Below are 15,729 nucleotides of genomic sequence, written 5' to 3'. Positions count from 1 at the left end.
AACATTTTCTTAATCTATTCTTCAGTTGAGGGGTATTTAGGTTGTTTCCAGGTTCTGGTTATTACGAATAATGCTGCTGTGAACATAGTTGAACATGTGCCTTGTGGTATGATTGAACATTCCTTGGTATATGCCCAAGAATGTTATAGCAGTGTCTTGAGGAAGATATATTCCCAATTTTCTGAGAAATCGCCATACTAATTTCCAAAGTGGCTGTACAAGTTTGCACTCTCAGCAACAGTGGAGGAGTGGTCCCCTATCTGTCAACGTAGAGCCTTTCTCCAGTAACCGATGGAAGCAGATGCAGAGATCCACAGCCAAACACCAGGCTGAGCTCCAAGAAGCCAGTTGAAGAGAAAGAAGAGGGATTCTATGAGCAAGGGGCATCAAGATTATGATGGGGAAGCCTACAGAGACAACCAAACCAAACTAGTAGGAACTCATGAAATTTAGATCAATAGCTGTTGAGCCTCCACAGGACTGGACTGGGATCTCTGCATAATTAAGAAAGTTGTGTATCTTGATTTGCTTAAGGAGCCCCTGGCAGTAGGATCAGGATCCATCCTTGGTGCATGAGCTGGCTTTTGGACCCTGCTATCTGTGGTGAGACACCTTGCACAACCTTGAGGTAGGAGAGGGGTTTGGACCTACCTCTACTCAATGTACCAGGATTTGCTGACTCCCCATGGGAGGCCTTACCTTCTTGTAGGAGGAAATGGGGTGTGGGTTGCGGGGGAAGGAGGAGGAAAGAGGGAGATCTGTGATTGGTATCTAAAATGAATAAAAAATTTCATAATAAATAAATAAATAAAAGTATGTGCCACCATGCCCCACAAGGGGGAAAAAAAAGGATTATAAGAGCCAGAGGTGGTACTTAGCTTCAAGGTAGAAGTATTTTCAGAACACAGCAGTACAGTTGAACACATGAAATCACATTGATTGTGACTGCATGCACAAGAACTCTGTAAGTTTTAGCCAGAGAAAATCCCATCATGGAGGCAGGGAGATGTGGGTGTGAAGTCCCACAACTAGCTTAGACGCTATAGGCATTTTATGGCTTTTGCAAGAGGGAGAATCTATTTCCTTTAATTGTGTGACTCCTAATAGGCTGAACAAACCCCTGGGCCAGCCTAAATCCCAATAATAGTTGAGCAATATAAATTAGACTCAGCAAGGTTTTAAAACAATTCCAAGGTTTATAAATTTTATTTCATGGCTAAGAACCACCTGATATCCAAATGAATTTTTGAATGGGCATGTTATCTTTCCTATGTAGTACATACACAGTACTTACATTAATGAGTCATAGAACATTAGGTACAGACTAAAGTACAGAGTAAAATCTCCATATGAAAAGAAAATCACTATTTCTTACAATTAGATAATATTGGTATTCCATCCCGTGTTGTGGGTAGGGAGAAGGAGTGACTTCTTCACTTTAGACAAACCTATAAAAAATACGTGTCATAGGAAGAATTCACAGAATTAAACCTTCTATCGCCCCGTGTTCAGACATTTATTGTTCCAGATTGGTTCAGTTAGTTGAATTTCGGCAATCATTATGGGTCTGCATAATTCAGCAAGACAGAAGAAACATATTTGTGTCCTTTATCAAGCAAATGTTAGTAGTAAATTAATTCACTATCCCTAATTGATTACACATGAACAAGTATTTAAAAAGGAGCAAACTACCTTGCTCCAAGATCCAACACAGCATTTACATGATTCATGTACAGTTTAGAAGATGTATGGGTACCACAACTCCCAAAGAGATGTTTCAAGCAGTCTTACAAAGTAGCTCTTTCCACCAGATTTTCAAAGCAAGATGGACAATAACTATTTACATACTGAGTTCTTTAACTTTTTTTGTGAGGCAGGTTGATACTAACACTTCTCACCCTGTCCTTTTCCTTCTGGCTGGAATTTTCGTTAGTAATTTGCTAAGTACCAAAAACAGTTGCCAGTTAAGGGAAGAAGTGAATTCAGCACCTATTCCGGTTTCCAGGCTTTGTCTGCCACAGTTTCTGACAACTCAGAAATGGCATGATGCTGTGTCTCTCCTTAGAGACTGTTAAAAAGAAGCAGTTGTGGATGTTTGATGAATTCGTATTACTGTGACTTCCGTTCTCCCAAATGTGTTGTACAGTCATGCAGTCAACAGTAAAATGTATAAGTGCACATAAACGATCCCTGTATTGTGAAAATTGCAGAGAAAGACAAGCAATTATGCCAGGGAGTACATTAGGTAATGCTGTTTCACTTAGTTTCGGAGCCTCGGCTTTATTCTGTGTGTTGAACTCAATTTCCATATTACTCAGAAGACATTGATCATTACTAGCCTAAGTAAATATTCGTTTTGATTGTCTCAGCAGGCAATCTTCATGGTCATATTTTAACTCCTCCTGCAGGCAAAAGGGAAATTGATAGATATTTTGGCTGGTCTCTGCCATTATAAGACAGACCCAGCCAGGTGTGGAATAATAATAGCATGTGGGAAAAGGCTTTGTAAATACTAATTTACATGGCAGAAGTAATGCAATGGGTTCATCATGTATTACCAGCCAAGGAATATAGAGATAAAGTTGTTAACCCATCCTAGGAGTTATACACTGGAGCTCAGAGAATAGAAGACACAGCTAAATTCCCATGGCTAACAAGAAGCTTCTCAGTAAACTGAGCTGAAAAACATGATGTATTTCCCTTACTGATAATCCTAACATGAAATAATTAATTAATTGAATTTATCCCCTGTATCTGTCTCTCAGACTGTCTATAGCCCCTTCCTCTTCTAATTTCTCTTGCCCCATTTCAATAAAGACTACTATGACAGAAGAATGTATAGAATTTTTGAAACTTTTCTTTAAAATTGTCATCAGCCTAATGTTCAGTCCCAACTGTACTCTAGTACACCTACACATTCCCTATACCTTCCTAACTGTTGAAACTCTCCAGAACACTGCAACATTTTCCAGATGGCTGCTTTGTCTTTGAATACACCATTCTCTAGATCCTTTCCCTAACTTGAAGATGCCCCATCTTTACTTATATCTCCTTCCAAAGGCTACTGCTAAGTCACCCGGAACGTGCTGTCATGGATAATTTCTCTAATTATACACAGCAACACACCATAACTTACAGAAATCTCTGAGGTAATAGGCAGACAAGAACCTCATCATCTTTTTTTTTTTTTTTCTCTTCCAAACATGTTTCAAGAAGATTCCTATTCCTGAACTTACCCAGATGCAAGTGTTAAAATCCTGATTACCCTAAGGGTTACTACAGAATTTCAAAATGAGTATTGATATTAACCATGAAAAAAGCTACATATGGGAGACAGTTCTGAAGCTGGGTCTGTTGGAGGGACCCGTTGCAGTGTGATCAGGACCTATCCCTGGTGCATGAGCTGGCTTTCTGGATCCTATTACCTAAGGGTGGGCACCTTGCTCACTCCTGATAAAGTGCAGAGAGGCTTGGTCCTGTCTTAACTGAATGTACTAGGCTTAGCTGTCCCCTCTTGGGAGAACTTACCCTGTTGGAGGAGGGTAGGAGGAGTGGGGTGGTTTGGGGGCGTTGGGAGTGAGGGGAGCAGGAGGAGGGATGAGAGGGGGATCTGTGGTTGGTATATAAAATGAATTTAAAAAAGAAGATATTAAGTAATTTTCTCAGAAAGGAAAAAAAAAGAAGAAAAAGGCTTAGATATCAACTACTTCACACATAAATCAAATAAGAGCAATTCATAATATGTTGACTTTAAAGATAGAAAAATTTTCTCAGCCTTTCTGCTCACATGCTTAATACTTATTGAAAATCAAAACTAGGTAGACTTAAAATTTAAATGTTTTAGTTGCTTAAAATATTTTTAATTAGTAAATGTAATTTTTAATTTTTGGAGAAACTTTAAAGCAGAAATTAGGAGTCAATTTGTTCTGCTTTCTTGTTTCTGATAACTATGGTTTTGAAAAACAAAGCAAGTGAAGTCACTTAGTGAATCCCACTCCTTTAGTAAGTAATGATTGAAGTATAATTTGAATGAAGGCATTTCTGAATGTATGGCTTAGAAGTTACCCAAACACAGAACGTGAATATAGTACGGCACTTACAGGACACACTGAAGAATATCTACATGACATCACATCTCCAGAAATGATAAATCTCTGTATGTAATAGTGTAGAGTGGTAATTACTGTCTTTTGTAAGAGTGGTGGATGTCTCTAATTTGCTACCACTGCAAATTCTTACCTCTATCATTTGAAATGATTCTTTTTCATCTCTCTTCTCTGTTTGTACTTAACTTCCTTATTCCTATTAGAATCAGTGTCCGTTGATGAAACAATCCTCCTGGTGATTTTATTTCATGAATTATTGTTCCTAGCGGTCTTCCAAACAGGGCTACCAAGAATCACATTTTGCCTAAATGGATACTAAAGCCATTTAGCATAAGCTAATTAAAATTTGGATGCCCTTCATAAACACACCACATGATGGATGGCAATGAGTTCTACCATCATTATAGAGCACATTACTTTTGTAGCTGTGCCTTACAGAACATTCGAAAAGGATTTATTATGTCTTCACAGGCATGTAGAACCATGCTTCTTCTTTTAAGGGACAATACTTTTAATAATAAAGCAAGTTTGTTATTTTTTTCATTTCCACACTGAATTTGTTTTCAGTGTTTTCTCTCCCCTGGGTCTTCTTTATATCTCCTGTCTTCTTGGTGTCACAGGCAGGATATGGAAAATGTGGACTAAATATAGGCTTTGGAGGTCAGTCTAAATGATTGCATTCTTATTTTTCATGAAGACTCTATTCATTACATTAATCTCCCAAAGACATCACAACTTCTTCATGCTGTTTTCACCCAGTGAATTTGGCTATACACCATGTTGGCTAAAGAGAGGGCTACAAAATTTAAAGTAGAAAATTCTCATCTGAAGATAGTAGTTTTTGTTGTCCCCACATCTCTTTAAGTTTATAACTAAGTGGATTAAAGGGACTTAGTTTTTGACCGATGAAATAATGTTCTCACAATTAATGTGTTGACTCTCTCCAGGGTAGTTGAATTATTCCCTGTCTTAAGTGGCCATGAAATAAAAGCAGAGGCAAAATGATCAGGTATAGCTTTAGAAGTTGGTGCACATTTATGATCTGGGAAGATTGTGGTGAGAGGATCATGTGTTGGTTAACCTGGAGGAGCATGGAGGTGGCTGCTAAGATGGTTAAAAAAAAAGGAAAGTTTAGGGCAAGAGGACCTATCCCTTTAGCAGAAGCCAAAAAAAAACTTGAGGAGAGTTACACCTTACTTCAATTTCCATCCTTTAAATGAAGACAGAGGCAAAGGATTGGCTGAACAAGCAATCTAATTGGAATAACTAGATTTAGGAGCTCTAGGTTTAACTGAGGGACCCTGCTGCAAAAAAAATAAGAAAGAGGGAAAGATTCTTGACATCATCATTCATGTGGGCACAGATACACACACACACACACACACACACACACACACACACACACACACACACACACTATACACATTACACGTGAAAAGAAGGAAAATTAAAAAAAACGCAAGAAGTATGACTCTAGTTTAGGCATATGAGAGGTGGAGACCATATCATTACTAACTCTTAGGAAAGGTGTGGAGAATCCCATGGAACTCCAATATGTAAATGATTAGCACATTTCCTGGACTGCAGGGCTTACTAATTGAAGATGAAACTAAAGAGGTTAGAACAATTACATACCATGTTCTTTGTAACTCTTGTTTTGACTTCCCTAATGGGCTGACAACTAAAGGCAAGAACAGTTACAGCTTGCTGTTTTACAGATTTGTGTAGCTCGAGTTTTCCTGCCTGGCCCATGGTCAGGACAAATCTCTCTCACCTGCCAGTCCCGCAGCTGTTCACACCCAACCAAGTAAACACAGAGACTTATATTGGTTACAAACTGTATGGCCGTGGCAGGCTTCTTGCTAACTGTTCTTACAGCTTAAATTAATCCATTTCTATTAATCTATAAGTTGCCACTATAAGTGCCTTGTGGCTTACTGGTATCTTAACATCTTATAGTGGCGGCTGGCAGCATCTCTCTGCCTCAACCTTTCTGTTCCCAGCATTTTCTTCTCTCCTTATCCCACCTATACTTCCTGCCTGGCTACTGGCCAATCAGTGTTTTATTTATTAACCAATCAGAGCAACACATTTAACATACAGAACATCCCACAGCAGATTTGTCCATTTGCTCATGGCTACAAATCTCTGAAAAAGTCTTTTTCTAGGTTTCTTTACAGTCCTGCAAATGATGGTTGTTGATTTCTACTCCAGAAGTCTTCTTGGTCTCATGTTTGATGTCATTGCCTGCAAAATGGCTGAGATGGCCGCAGATCTCTTTCCCAGAACCAGGAGACTAACTTGATATTCACTTGACTGCAGTAGTTGTGGGTGGGAAAAAAGGTAGTCACTTAGCTGTAGGAGCCAGGACACCTGTTTTGCCTTCCAATGACCTGACACTTTAATCTTTTCACAGTCACAGCACAATGCACTTGTTTGGTTTGGATCTACCTTTATACTTACCTTTCTTTGCATTCTTCTGCAATACAAGGGTTGCTGTGTACACTTTACACATCTCTAGTATCTCTTTGCTACATGTTGATTTTTTAGTTTTCCACAGAAGCTTGAAGTTGCTTACTTGTATATCTGGTTACCTTTGCATGGTCCTTAGCATTCTGCTGAGAGTTAAGCACCATTCTCTCTACCAAGGGACAGATAGAGGTAGAAGCTGTTTGGAGCAAATGTGCAAGCATAGGACAATTATGGAGCATGAAAATGCAGGCCCTGGTGACTTTTACATAATCTTCTGCTGTGATGTTACCCTCTATGAGGAGGGGATGGGATGGGATGGGGGTAGGTGGGGAGGAATGGGAGAAGGAGAGGGAGGGTGAACAGGGGTTGGTATGTAAAAAGGAAAGAAAATTTAAATAAATTTAAATTAAAAAATAATTTTAAATAAAAATAAATGAATTAATTAAATGAACACTTATCTAACCAAAAAAGAATGATAAAGACAAAAATTAATAAATCCATGTGCAGTTCCAGACCAATGCAAGTAAATCATATGCTGTCTAAAATATATTGATATCAGCATGTCATATCACATATTGATTTTAAACTGTGTCAAAAATCTATACTTTGCTCTGGATTTTTCTCTGTTCCAGTCTGTAGTTTGAATGCATTTTTAAAAAATATATATAATGTAAAATGCTGCTCTGTTCTCAACCTCTGTGTTCTCTTCAAGCTGTTGTTTATCTGGTTAACATAAGTTAATAGTCCTTCTTCAAGACCTGCTTTAAAAAATGTCCGGTATCAATGTATTTAACTGACAGACAAGATGCTGGGTTCCTTCTTCAGAAGACTTAAAGAAATAAGAACAGGTTGTTAAACAAATTTCAGACAATAAATAAATATATGAAAGTTATAAACATGTGGAGTCATACTAACATATTTAAGTAACAAGACATTCTATTAATAGTTTTTATTCTCATTAATATCACGCAGTAATTGGAATAGAAAAGAAGAGGTAATGCGGTATTATATAATATTGTTGAGTAAATATTGATATGATTTCTCTTTTAATTTGGCAAAAGAAGAAAACATATTCATCAGTAAGTGGATTTGGAAATATTAAAGAGAGAAAAAATATTTTAAGCTACAATATATCTATTAGATAAAGAGAGGTAGAGGTAGCATTTAAATAACAGGACTGACACAAACCTTTTAATTCCAAACTTTTACCTCCCACCTGTCATTCAGAAGAGTTACAGATGTCAGAAAAAGGCAGTGTGTAGGAAAGCATCAACCTTTGTTTCTAACACTCTAGACAAAGCCTCAAGTACACAACTAGCTTGACTAAAGGTTGTGATGACCTACCTGGTGGGGCACTGGGGAATATCAGATGCTGAAACTAGTTTCCACATAGTTCTGTGTTGGCAGGAGGTTGAGCATGAAGATTCATCCTGGAGATAATTGCAGTGCATGAGAGTTATACCTCAGAAGGAAGATCCTATCATCAGCATGATGATTGACAGTAAATTATAGTGGGGTTGATGATAGATCTGTAATTACATTACAAATATTTATCTCCAAAAATCCTCCCTGACTCTCTCCTCTTATGATGCTCTTCCCCTGTCCCACCTTCCCTTCCCTGAGATCAGTTGTGATTGGAACCAATAATCCATGCTGAAAATATCAACAAAATAAAAGGGGTTGTTTGATAAAACTTGGATAATAAATGTTCCCTTAAGCAGAAGGCAGTTTTTCCAGTTTTATAGTTTCCATTTAAGAAAAGTAGCAATTCAGATAGACAAGCATTTTTGCTGAGATTCAAAAGCACTGAGGAAAGATTACATGGACCATTCTCCATCTAAACATCTCTTACCAAACATCGGCTTCCATAATTTAACATACCTTTCAGTTTGGGTGTCATGAACTGGGCACCAAAGAAGTTATGGGGGATATAATCTTACTTAAAATGATGATGATGATGATAAATTAAATTCTTTTCATTCAATCTATGAAACAATTTATCAAACTGTGTCATCTACCTCTGAGATCTATCTCTCTTTTTCAATCTAATTCTGTCATCCTAATTGTATCTTTAATATTGTTCACCTAGTTTATTTCAGCAGACTTTTGGCAACCTTTATTTCTCTAATTGACACATTTTGTTATTATTGCCCATCCCCTCGTGGGCACTTTGGCAAAGTATCTAGGTTCAGATCATAAGGTTGTGTTTTCATTGCCTCTCCACCTGGCTTCTACCAAACATTTGATTAGGATTCACGAAGCATCAGTTCTAACTATATGAGGTTACCATTTTTAATTCTTTCATGTAAGTAAAAAATCTTGTAATTGCTGCTTCTTGTCTCATGCTTTATCTGTCAAACAGTGCCATGATTGGATACAATTATTACATTAAAGGCACAGATAAGAAAATTCCACAAAACATTATCCTAAGTTATTTACTTACAAACTTGCACACCATTATTCAAATGCTTTCCACTGTGATCAAAAATCCAGTTGTGATACTGTTGGGGACAGTATCCCAGAAAAAATCCTGATGAGGGAGCAAGAAAAATCTTTTATGATGAACATTTCAAAAACACCCTTTTTGTCAGTTGTTCAAAGAAAACTGAATATGAGATATAAATATCCTTCAGTGTGAGGAATTTATGGGCTTGTGAATGCCCAAGGAAAGTAGCAGGAAACAAGTTTCTAATAGGAAGTAGCAGGCTGTGTCTGCAGCCAAGCACATGATGCTACTGCAAAATGCCTCCTCCATCATTCTCTTCAGTCCTTGCATCTCTTCTTTGAAATCAATGCAACTGGTGATGGATCACAGAAATGACCTGGTAGGCAAGGTCTTGTACTTGTTTGGCCTATTTGTTTTCATTTCTTTCTAAAACTGTAATTTCCTTTCTATTTACAAATGCTATGCAGTTCTCTGAATTGCCCAGCCAGAACCATATACAGGGTTGATGGTGTGCTCTTACTCCTTTTGAAGTTAGGGATTTGTTGAAGACAAATATTAGTATATGTTTGGTGATCACATTGTTAGACTCAATTCTTTGAAATTAGAGACTGATGTGATCTCTTCTGAGGTGCCATTGAGAGGTCTCTGGAGGTCAAGGAATATGGCCACTAGAGGAAGGTGATATTTTTGCTTATCATTAATTTTTAATGTGCAACATCACCATTTCTAAGGCCCCAAATTCCCCTCCATGTTGAAGGCACCGTCCCCCATTGAATATTAGGACAATGGAAATGACTATTTATTTCACAAGTGTTCATCCTGGAGCTTTCCATTGCAGACCTGATTATGTTCTAGTCTCTGTAAGCAAAGATAAAAATGCTTTCCACCCACCACCTAAAAAATGCAGATTGCTTAAGTGTGCCAATTCAAGAATCTGGCTTATGGGTATTAACTTTTTCCTTGGATTGTGCCTTTATGATATGACATTGGGATATATGGATCAGTCTCAGAAAAAGCTCCCCAACTAGATCTGTATGTCCTGCCAAAGTACTTACTATTTTCAGTTGCCTCTGCTACACTCCTTATGGTACCTCAACACTTTCCAGCCTTGCAAGTCTCACGGCATCTATTATAATAACTTCCAAATTGGTTCTTGCTTCTGGTTTTGCTGTATATCAACAAGTTTTTTTTTTCTTATATGCACTGGAGAGTTGTTTTCAAAAGCATGAATTGACGGTGCTTGGCCTGTGCTGAGATTCCATCAGATTTTCTGTACTGGTTACATGTTCTGTCTCACATTACTAAGGGTGGATAGCGAAGTCTGGCATCTTGCTTTGAGTCACCTCTCTAATCCTATCTCCTGCTTTATATCAATTGCTCATAATCTGACCTTTTTCATAGCAGAGTTTTATCTTTTGCAAATTTTATTTTTTCTATAATATCTACTTATTTGATTGCATTATAAAGGAAATTAAGTAAGACACTTAAAAATAGGCATTCACCTATGGAAAATAATAGTTTCTCACTGAAGTTAAGGTTCAGTCACCTTACAGAAAGCAAGTGCTTCTCTGTTCAGAGAGGACCATCTTGCCAGGTCTCCATGGTGCGGACAGTTGCCTCCTGTAGTTTATTGGCAACTTTCTGTCTCTCTGGGCTCTGGCTTCTCCCATGCGGCATGTTGAGAAGCCAAGCTGCCAATACATGCAGAACCACAGCCTTTGGATTTTGTCACTGGAAATAGTCACTGCCTTACAATTTTATGCCAAAAACAAATTTAAAACACACAGAGAAAGGATTCTAAAACTGAGTCACTCAAATAACTCATCTAACTATTTTGGATTAAGGCTTGTGTGGACAGCAAAGTCTTCTGCAGTCTGAGAGATGTAGCTAAAATTTGGGGGCTGAAATGACATGTTCTGAATGGTAAAAGAGGTACAACTAGGGAGAAGAGAAAGGAGTTTAAATACTGAACTTGAAGTCACAACCCCACTCTCCAACATTACCCTTTATACATTAGTTTCCTGTCACATTACTGTGGTAAAATAATTGACAAAAAAGCCCAAGGAAAAAATCATCATCATCATCATCATTAATAATTATTTTGCTAATGGTTGAGGGGATGCAGTCCATCATGGCATGGAATGCCTGGTGGCAGAAGAATGAGGTGGCTGGTCACATGGTATCCATTCAAGAAGCAGAGAGAGAGAGATGATTTTTTAGTATTTGTTTGAATTTTTCTTTCTTTCTTTTTTTTAGCTTTTGTTACAGTTTCTTTAGCTTCTGCTTTTGTACTGGTAACCTCAGTCTTTTATTATCATAAGTAAATGGGGAACAGAAAGAAAAGGGGGAATCATCCAATACAAAATGTTCTCATGATTCCAAAGATTATTTTTAGAAAATCAAAAATATATTCTTCATCATCTTTTACTAAACACAGGAACTATCTCAGACTTAACACCAAAGCAAGCATAATCTGTTTTTATTATTAATGATTATATAATCTTTTGAGCACTTGACCCAAAGGCTAGCAAAATGCAGTTTCACAAACAAGATAAAAATAATAACAATGGTCAATGTACCAGTCATTTCCTTCTCACACAGTCTGCTCCAACCTCAAGACACCTGTAGCCGCCTAAGTTCCTCCTCAGCCCTCTGCAAACACTAAGCCCTATGACTGGTGGGCTACAATGACCTCAAATAAAAAAATCTGTCCCTGCAAGTCAGGAACTTATGTCTTTCTATATCCAACAATTTCAAGAAAGACCTAATCTAATTTATAGGGCTTCTATGAAAGGAAGCTCACCTTTCTTGGCAACTCTTTTTAATCTAGGAACCCAATAAAGCTTGTAGCAATCACTCCATCAATTGTCACATTATCTCCACACTCCTTCAGGAGGAATAAAAAGTATCTGAGAGATGTAGCTAAAATTTGGGGGCTGAAATGACATGTTCTGAGTCATCTCTCTTTCTTGGTGGAGGCCACTATTTTTTTTTCTATTCTAGGTTTCCACACTTTTAGTTTGTAATCCAATCTATATGTTACTTCATCCACATACCACATACCACACACCACTCCAATACCTCTTAGGGTCTCAAGTTTTACACAATGTCATTGGAATATCCTCAGAAACTGAATTATTTATCATGGCCAATTTAAGTCCAGTGTGTTGATACACATTATACCATGTGCTACAGGTGACCACACATTTGGTACAGTTTATCCAAGCCTAAAAAGCTTCCCCAGGCTGCAGGTTCTTTTTTATGAACTACATAACTGCCTTAACCTCAGTCTGGGTGATCATCTCTGTATGATTTCTTGTGAAATTTATTTCACTCCTTTCCTGTATCACAGAAATCACCATTGATCTAAGAACACAGAACATGAAGATCAGATAGAAGAAAAAGACTAGCATTACAAGAAGTATTTATATGGAGAAGGACATGACATGTGTACACCATAAAGCATGACCTTGGGACACGTAGGCATTTCTGCCTTGACCCTCTAGAGGCATGCTAAGCAGAAGATCCAGAGGGGAACACACGGAGGGTTAATGGTCCACAATCTCAGATCCCCTTTTCTCCAGTCTCTGCTGGCAGCATATCAGCCATCTTACATGCCGTCCCCGGCACTTAGCTTGGCAGCAGGCACTTATATCCACTGAGCAATCTTGCCAGTCATAAATTATTTGTAACTTGTAGTATGGATTTACGAATTTATTAACAGTACTACTGATGCTCTAATTATCTTTGAGTGTGTGTGTGTGTGTGTGTGTGTGTGTGTGTGTGTGTGTGTGTGTAAATCCTACTAAAACTTGAAAGATCTCTATTATCAGAAGAAAGGTCTAATAATAAAGCAAAATTGTCACATTTATCATAATTCTTTTTTCAGATTTTCAAAGGCAGTTTTGATTCATTATTTTTGATGACTATAAATAAGTGTTTCCCCTATGGAAAAAAAGTTAGCAAAGTACAATTTCATGACTGGGGAATGGACTTCTGAAGTCATGTTCCATGGTGTCAAAACTTAGGGAGGAAAAAAAAAATAAAAAACAGTCTGCAGGTTGGAATTCAGTTCTTTATAAAGTCCTTTGTGGAAACAAAACAAAATAAAAACAAACCTTAAAGGGTGGGGCAACTTGGTAAAAAGAAAAAGGCAAAAGACAGAGGATTACTCATTGCTACTCCTCAGATTTCTCTTCAGGCTCCCTCACGGAGCTTTCAGCTTTTCAGCTACCTTTTGGCATTACCATTTTTGCCTTCCTTTCTTTTCTCTCTCTTCAATCTCTTTCCTGCATTCTTCAAACTTTGTTTCGAGCTTTTGTGGATTCTCATCATTTAGGAAGCAGATTCCAAACAACTCAGACTTAGGGCACTAATCAGCAAAGATGGCTTGTGTATTCCAGACCCAGGTGCAGTCACTGCCAGCATCAGGCTTCAGCCCCATCATCGGTGTGATACAGTGGCTGGCACACATCTTCAGGGTCTTGTCCCTCCTCATGAGAAGATGGATGATGCCTTTCTCTTATGCTTCAGGAGCTTTATGTCACTGGTGCCTTGCTCCTCCCATTCTGGGAAATCATTCACTCAAGCAAACCAGAATAACTTTGCTCACATATTTAAAAAGGTTCCTCTTCATCTTCCTCTTGGTTCAACTGAGGGTCATGATTGAACTCATCTGCTTTCTCTGGGGAGGTGTGGTCCTCATGACTGCCCTTGGCCATGGGGGTGTAGCAACAGTGGCTTGATTGGCTCAAGCATAACTGCATTGAACCATACCTCCACTAGCTAGAGAACAAGTATTCAAACACATAAGCCTACAGGGAAGTATCTAACATTTAATCACAATAACTTCACAGAAAAGATGAGTAAAGACTAGAAGACAGTAAATTAAGAAGGAAAATTTGGATCTTCACTCCCATCCTTGATTACTCACCCACTTTTTTTGCAATCAAAATTCCCTGAGCTGAAAGAAATTAGTTAATGTGATGTGCAGTTTGTTTGTTCCTTGCAGTCCGAACATGACATGATTCCAGGCTCACAGCCTTCTGAACATCAAGTACAGCAGAAATGTGGACCAAGTACTGCAGGTCCCTGGAGTGATCACAGTCCTTGGATGTAGAATGAAGGCTTTCTTCTTTTTTATTAAGAAATATTTTATTAATTTTACATACCAACCACAGATCCCCCTCTCTCTTCTCTCCTCCCGCCCCCAAATCTTCTCCCCAACCAAATCCCCATTTTATCCTCCAACAAGGTAAGGCCTCCCATAGGGAGTTAGCAGAACCTGATACATTCAGTTGAGTCAGGTCCAAGTCCCTCCCCCTACATCAAGGCTGTACAAGGTGTCCTACTATAGGTAATGGGCTCCAAAAAGCCAGCTCATGCATCAGGGATGGATCCTGATCCTACTGTCAGGGGACCTCTTGAGCAGGTCAAGTTACACAACTGTCTCACTTATGCAGAGGGCCTAGACCAGTCCCGTGGAAGCTCCACAGCTGTTGGTCTAAAGTTCATGAGTTCCTACTAACTTGGTTTGGTTGTCTCTGTAGATTTCTCTATTATGATCTTGATGCCTCTTGCTCATAGAATCCCTCTTCTTTCTCTTCAACTGGACTACTGGAGCTCAGCCTGGTGTTTGGCTGTGGATCTCTGCATCTTCTTCCATCAGTTACTGGATGGAGGCTCTATGTATTCACTAATTTGATTACTGGAGTAAGCCAGTTCAGGCACGCTCTCCACTGTTGCTAGTAGTCTAAGCTGGGGTCATCCTTGTAGATTCCTGGGAACCTCCCTAGCACCCAGTTTCTCCCTATCTCCATGATGTCTCCCTCTATCATGGTATCTCTTTCATTGCTCTCCCACTCCGTCCTTGTTCCAGCTCAACCATCCAATTCCCTTATGTTCTCATCCCCCATCCACTACCCTCCATTGCCTCCCTTCACCCCCAGTTTACTCATGGAGATCTCATCTATTTCCGTCTTCCCTGAGTGATCCATATGTCCTTCTTAGGGTCCTCCTTGTTAGCTAGCTTCTCTGGAGCTGTGGGTTGTTGTCTGTTATCCTTTGCTTTACATCTAATATCCACTTATGAGTGAGTACATATGACCAAAACACATTTAAGGAATTGCTCAAAATCCTTATTCATGAGGGAAATGCAAATCAAAATGACTCTGAGATAACATCTTATACCTGCCAGAATAGCTAAGATCAAAAACACTAATAACAGCTTATTTTGGAGGGGATTCAGAGCAAAGGGGAACACTATTCCACTGTTTGAGGGAGTGCAAACTTGCACAGTCACTTTGGAAAACAGTATGGCAGTTTCTCAGAAAATTGGGAATCAATCTATCTCAAGACCCAGCTATAAAACTCTTGGGCATATACCCAAGGAATGCTCAGTCATACCACAAGGATACATGCTCAACTATGTTCATAGCAGCATTATTCCTAATAGTCAGAACCTGGAAACAACCTAGATGCCCCTCAACCAAAGAATGGATAAAGAAAATGTAGTACATATACACAATGGAGTACTACTTGGCTGTAACAAAAACAATGACATCATGAAATTTGCAGGTAAATGGATGGAACTAGAAAATATCATCCTGAGTAAGGTAACCAGACTCAGACTTAAAAAATTAAGACATTTTTAGAATCCCTTATTTTAGATTTCTAAGTTTACATCAGCAAAGTGGTACAAATACG

The 15,729-nt window shown here is 38.5% G+C and overlaps 1 pseudogene; it reads right to left on the bottom strand.

The window, feature by feature from the left end:
- Positions 1–13,231: 13,231 nt before the first annotated feature.
- Positions 13,232–13,745, bottom strand: LOC128104580 (ran-specific GTPase-activating protein-like; annotated as a pseudogene).
- Between the last annotated feature and the right edge of the window lie 1,984 nt (positions 13,746–15,729).

Source organism: Peromyscus californicus, unplaced genomic scaffold, assembly GCF_007827085.1.
Source record: "Peromyscus californicus insignis strain IS unplaced genomic scaffold, ASM782708v3 Scaffold_8__1_contigs__length_139910024, whole genome shotgun sequence".
In the NCBI taxonomy this organism is placed as follows: Eukaryota; Metazoa; Chordata; class Mammalia; order Rodentia; family Cricetidae; genus Peromyscus; species Peromyscus californicus.
This window is presented reverse-complemented; position numbering and strand designations above follow the sequence as displayed.